The following is a 7,085-nucleotide window of genomic DNA, read 5'->3' on the forward strand; positions in this document are numbered from 1 at the left end:
TGCGAACCGCGGAAAGCCTGGCCACAGGTCCCACTTACTCATCAGCCTGTCGACAGGAAACACAGGCGCGCTCATCCGGTTTGCGATGCTTTTGCTTGCGTTTTCTTTGACGTTCGTTGTCGCTTTTTGCCACTGGAACGCCACAATCATTCTTTCTACGTATGGAAGCTTGAGCAGCGCGGTTTCGCTGGCGGCAGCGGCTCTAGCCCGCGTGGTTCAGAGAAACGAGCGTTCTTGGCTCGCTTGCCAGCCGCGCTATAATTTTGCTTCCGTCATCGTCGTATTATCAGCGCCTTGCTGCAAAGCAAACAATAAAAAAACTGACCGGGTTAAGGTCGGGGTTCTGAATCGCTTCTTTCTGGTAGTGAGTGATTATCATGTCTACAGTGATTGCAGACGAGTGCACAAAGTCGCGAATGACATGCATTATGCTGTGTGCGCCGTTCTCGATTTCTTGCTTCCGTCTGCAAGCGCTATGAATCCCATGATGACTGAAGGAAACTAGCTCGCCCGCCCAGCAACTAATCGTGTTCTGTTAGTGAACATATTTTTATTGCCGCCGGGAAGACTAATAAACTGGGAACCGATCTTCAACGCGTCATTTGAAAGCGACAGTGCCAAGAGTTCGGATGGAAGATAGACAGCGAATCGTTTCCCTTTACCTCCACGGTGTGCAACAACGTGCCATTGCAAAGGAACTGGGTCGACCACTGTCGACAATTAACAGAATTTGCAAGGCATAACGGGATGAGGGAAGGCTCAGTAACTTGCCCCTTGGGCACAGACAGCGGGCGACAATCCCTGAAAACAGCGTATTAATAAGCAGTGTAATTAGTGGACTTCGCCAAAGAAAAATAGGATTTTTTCATAAATGTCATGCAGAAAAGTCCTCGCGGAAAGATGCGCCCCCCTCCCCCTTTAGTCCAACAGTTGGCCAACGGCGTTTTCCCGAACTAAATTTCTCGCTTGTGGGTGGGAAGGGGCGACTGCAGCTCTCCTCCTTAAATCAGCCCTTGGAGCTTTGTGCGACAGAGCGTGCATTGCAACTTTTCATTTTTGCCCCCTTACTCCTCGTCCTGCAACGTTACAATTCGCAGCGCTCTTGGCACCAGGGAACCCTTGAGCGCGACTCGCAGCGGCATGGACCAGCAGCAGACTTCCTCGAGCAACGCAGAAGAATCCGTCGAAGAATCGTAAGCGCTCGGGCTACTTTTAGCCAGTCTTTTTCTTTCATTCGTGTTGTGCGCGCCGCTGCCTTTTTAATTCTGTGATGCTCCCGTCACCTAAACAAGAAGCTCAGCACAACAAAAAAATATAAGCTCTAGGGTTTTGATTTCTCGCTTGTTTAATATAGTCAAAGATTAAAAAGCAGATCTCATTTGCCTTTACGATTAGCCAGCGGAGTAATACAGGACGCCGCGGACCGCGGCTCAGTGTTAGCAACTGCTATTTTTTGAAGTTGTGTCCCACTATGCATACCTTCCCCGAAGGCGTGGTTTAAATGTCCATCGAGAGTGATCCAGTTGGTGGGCCTTTCCTTCAAATGAGCATTTTCGCCCTTTACTGCTTCTGACACCGTACCGACTACATTCATGCACTGAAACCACGGTGAGTGAAACTTTTGGGATCGTAGCAGGAGCATTGACTGGAACTGGGTAGACCGATGCAACACCGCTGCTCGACAAATTTCGAACCGCATCCGGTTCGACGTCGGGTTCAACCACGTGGCGCGTTTTCCACGCCCTCATTGATCCGACGCAAAGCCGCACTGAAACACAAAAACATCTTCAACGAGCAATTCACACCATCAATGGAGACACAGCGAAACTGGCTGACGCGCTCCGAGATAAATATCTGTATACAGCCCAGGATTCGCGTGGTCCGGCGTACTCGTATGCAGGTTCTGAGAACGCAAATCTGAATCGAACGTTCTACCTTCACGACCTCAATGCAGTCCTGGCGAAATGAAACGAGGGACAGCCCCGGGCCGGGAGAAGGTGACGGTGAACCTTTTCGCTAACTTCCGCGAACCGTCCTACGAGCGGGTGCTCGAATATTCCATTACCATCTGGATGGCTCTCCTCACATTCATACCCAACCCTGGCAAAGCTCTCAACACCGACAACTTCCGGCCCATCTCTCTCACATCTTAAGGGGGGGAGTTGATGGAGACCATGGTGCGTGACAGACTGTCCAACGACTTAGAAACACACAGCGGTTTTGCAGATACCATGTACGAGTTCCGCCCATACCGGTCCGCACAAGATGTGCTGCTGCAACTTCATAGAGAGAATCTTGACCCTGTCGAGCACCCTAGCGACGACAAGGCGGTCCTCGCATTGGAATTGCAGAATGCTTTCGACAATGTGACGCATGATATCATATTCTCCCATCTGTCCCAAGAGGACAGTGGGAACAACACAATCCAATACATTAACCAATTCCTAACAGATCAGCAATCATATATCCGACGCGAAGACAGTGAACATGGCCCGTGCACACTTGGTACGCGAGGGACTCCACAGGGAGCGGTCCTCTCGCCTCTTTGATTCAATCTGGCTGTGATGAAGCTCTCTACCCTGCTGTGTGAGGTCCCCGGTGTGCGCTTGCCCTGAACGCGGACGACATCACCCTCTGGGAAACACACGGATAGTTTGGAGAAATCGAGGCCAACCTACAGCAAGCGGCGGCTGTTGTGGACGATTATGCACGCCCCTGCTGCTTTGAGTGCTCCCCGAGCAAATCGGAACTGATGCACACACGTCCCAATCTATTGTGCACAACCAATATTAACCTCTCCCTGCTTAGTCGCCCGATGCCTGAACACGAGAAATTCCGGGTATTGGTATTTTACATGCAATGGAACCGCGAGATCGACAGCGCGCTGAAGAAGCTCCGCAAGGTGGGGGATCAGGTGGGCCGTTACAGTCTGCCGGGTATCACACAAGCGGGGAGGGGGTAGGGGGTTGCGATGCAAAGGCGCCCTGCGGCTAGCCAGTGCATTCGTAACCAGCCGAATCCTGTATTCGGCACCGTACCTCCACCTGCGCAAATGCGATGAGAACGGTCTCGAAGTGATTCTCTGCAAAATCTATTAGAGCTCTTGACCTCCCCATTGCAACATACAGCCAAAGTCTCCTTGGCCTGGGGATGACGAACACCTTTGGGGAGCTGGGCGAGGCTGATCTCAACAATCAATACTTGCGGTTAAGCAAAATGCGTGCGGTTAGCCGCCTTCTGACTCGTCTCCACATCAGTTACACAACTCAACAGGAGAAGCGGGTATCCCTGCCCGAAGCCTGGCGCTTCGCCCTGCCGGCTCGCCCCCATCTCCAATAACACGACAGAGGATGCCCATGATGGCCGCAACCTCGCGCGAGCAGAGGCCATTTCCGAGGAGGAGTATGGTGCTCTGTCAGGGCTATTTTACACGGACGCGGCCGGTGAACACCAGGGGGGTTGGTACACGGCGGCCGTCGTCCACCAAAGGTACCCAGTTCAAGGGCTCGCCTTCCGTGCCCCAACATTACAATCGTGGAGGAAGTTCCTATGGGACTTGCAGCCGCGGATCCAGCGTTCCAAGTCATGATAACCGACTCAAGGGAGCTTGCCGCAATTTTGGACACGGATAAATTCCAGATCGCGCCTTTCAAATTTTACATAGATGGGAGTACCGGGGTTTCCCAACCCGCCGCACTATCCTCTGGGCCCCAGCATAGCTCCACCCCACCCCCACTCCACCCGAGGGACTGCGGGTCGCGCCGGCGCCGCGCGTAGAACGCATGTTTACGTGTTCGCTTCTGCCGTTGTTGTGCTCCATCAGCTAAAGGTTGAGGGTGTGGGCTGTGCGTCACTAGTCACATTTTCCTTCTTCAGACAGTACTGCGGTTATCTTGCGCGCAGTTACTCGTTAACCTGACATCCGAGGGTGGTCGACCAGGTAGTGTACGGACTGGAAACCGGCATTTCTAAGCAGATTTCTGCGCTGTCGTGTCGTTTGTTGTCGCCTTTTGCGTGCGATATCATCTATGATAATTTTAGGCATCAGAATGTCGATCTATTGATTTCACTCAGTGGAGTAGTAACTGGATAAGCGAGCTGCAGGCTGAGGGTTGTCCCGACGGAGCGCGTGTTTTCGATCACCAGTACGTGTTCGGCACCCTTGCGCTGAGCTTGCTCTTGTTCCCATTAAACACATTTCATGCACAGGATTGTAATCACGACCGCTACCGATTTCAGCTGCTTTTTCCGCACGCATGTCAGAGGTCTCTGGGGGGTAAAGGTTTATCTATAGTATCTTTCTGCTGTTGGTATCTACCTTAGTTTGGTTTGGTTTATTAAGGTTTTACGTCCCAAAGCGACTCAGGCTATGAAGGGCTCCGGAAATTTCGACCACCTGGGGTTTTTTAACGTGCACTGACATCGCACAGTACACGGTCCTCTAGAATTTCGCCTCCTCGAAATTCGGCCGCTGCGACTGGGATCGAACCCGCGTCTTTTGGGCCAGAGCCGACAGCCGTAACCACTGAGACACCGCAGCGGTGCGGTATCTACCTTACTCATAGAAAAATATGCGCAATTTCCTTACATTTTCCACACTTAGCCAAACGGCTACGCACGCTCTCACACGCGGCGAGAGCTCCTGAATAAAATAATGCGACTTCGGACCTCAAAATTAGTGAAAGCTGGATTAGCTGCTCATATCTATTCAAGCTTTTGATAAATTAAGCGAAAGTACGTTTTTATGCACCAGGTTGCATAAACCATGACAAGATTTGTTTTCTATTTGCGCTGCGACTCAGTTGAGCTCACAGCGGTAATTTGTTGATAAACTGGCGCGGCGACAAGAAAGCCCTGTTTGTGGAAGGGGGGTGCTTTATGGCCGGCCGGCAGGAAGGAATAAGAGTGCATGGGAATTGGAACTGCATGCTAGCCGCAAACCTAATGCTTGATATTGAACAAATAGTTTCTTTGCGGTGGAGCACGAAGACGGAATTCGATATAAGCACGAGCGCGTTCTAAGCGAAAACAGAGAAAAAAACTACGCTTCATATATTCGTACTACCGGACTACAGTGCTGCTTCAAACGTCGCGCTCAGTGGCCCGATAAATGCTGAAGGCGACTGGCAGCAGCTGTTTTTTTTTTTAGCGCGAAGAAATGCCCGGGACGTAGTCCGGGTGATTGTCACCTGAAAACGGTCCCCTGCGTTCACTTTACGGTCACACCTACATGTAATGTCGAGTCCAGACTTCTTATAATGAGAGCCCGACAGAACGCGAACAATGCAGACGTTGATCCTTGCACTGTTCGCCGCGCGGCTGAAGAGCAACCATGCGGATTAAGAGACTCAAACTATCATATTTCGATGCAGAAATGCAATACTAACCGCGCAGCCAATCCGTCGCCGAACTTTTCCCGCTCCACGGCCGCTGCGCATCGTTTTGGCCTATATCTGAATGCGATAAACTTGTGGAAACTTGTGCCGCTGCCTTTCTTCAGCATTGCGGTTCAACCAAGGTTCAACCACCCGCACCACAGATCGCTGGAATATTGCAAAATGTGTTCAAAAGCGCTCAAGCGCGGCATACCCAAGGCACACGGAACCGGCTTTTGCCTACACAACGAAAGTCACTGCTGACTCCAGCGCCGCCGCATCTCCGTGACGTCACGGCCTGACGCTTGTCTATACTTGCGTTGTGTAATCGCAGCACCTTGATGGAGCTGCCCTAGCGTAGGTGCTGAGTTGAGCGACTGCTAGTGAAGATAGCTCGTAAATTATATCGGTGCATCTGTAATGAAACTTGCAAGCTTCCCTTTATGTACTATCAGCGTCAAATGAAATACGAACCGCGGAAAGCCTGGCCACAGGTCCCACTTACTCATCAGCCTGTCGACAGGAAACACAGGCACGCTCATCCGGTTTGCGATGCTTTTGCTTGCGTTTTCTTTGACGTTCGTTGTCGCTTTTTGCCACTGGAGCGCCACAATCATTCTTTCTAGGTATGGAAGCTTGGGCAGCGCGTTTCCGCTGGCGGGCGCGGCTCTGGCCCGCGTGGGTGAAGCCAGCGCTTTGAATTTGCTTCCGTCATCGCCGTGTTATCAGCGTCCGTCTGCGATGCCAAGAAATAAACGTTGGCCGGTTCGCGGGAATTAAGACGGGAGGTTCACGGCGCTTGCTACAGCATGCAACGTTGCTACCTTCCGCAGTATTTGTGCTTGAAAAGTGAAACGCGCGCGGACTACCTAACGGAAACGGGACATCACTCCTTGACTTTTTACCACCTGCAATTATTTCACCCATTCTCAACTTATGCATCATGGCACACTTGTCGAATAAAAAAAAAGTTGGTGCTTTCTCCGTACGCCATAGAAAAAAGAAATTTTATTCAGGGTAACTATATGGATGCGCAAAACCTCGGCATCAGACATACAAGAGGCACTTAGGGAGGACCCGTCAAGGGGTCGGTGGCGTGCATCCGGTGAGGAGCAGCTGTCTGACAAAGTCAGTACTTCGTGAAATCGCCTCTAGCGGCGACCACCGCTGCCATTCGCCGAGGGATACTCTCATAAGCCGGGCCGCAAAGTCCGAAGTCCGTAAGCGCTCCCACTCCTCTTGCACAGCGGCCCACAAAGCATCCTGGGAGCCAGCCTGGAGTGGCCGCCGCGAAAGAGCCTTCTTCATAGCACCCCACACATTCTCCACTATGTTCATGTCAGCGCCTTGTGGAGGCCACTCCAGCAACATGATTCCCAGTTGTTCCAGCAGACAGGTAACTGACTTGACTGTGTGTATGGGGCTGCGGTCCTGTTGAAAATAGTACAGCCCGTCGGGAAATGGGCCGTTCAGGGCGTAGGGAACCACGACACTCTGGATCAGGTCGCGGTAAGCTGCGGCATCAAACTTTCCGTGCAGGCGAACCAATGGTCCAAGGCCGTCCTTGCACACCGCCCCCCATACACTGACGGAGCAGCGGCCGCTGCTTGCAACGCGATGAAACTTCTTTGGCTCGAACCTGAACAGAGGAAAAGAACCGAGGATTTAGTGCCTATGATATAATTTTACCATCAGCAGAGACGGCGAAAA

The sequence above is a fragment of the Amblyomma mixtum genome, chromosome 3 (assembly GCF_055824585.1).
Source record: "Amblyomma mixtum isolate Tamu chromosome 3, ASM5582458v1, whole genome shotgun sequence".
Classification (NCBI taxonomy): Eukaryota; Metazoa; Arthropoda; class Arachnida; order Ixodida; family Ixodidae; genus Amblyomma; species Amblyomma mixtum.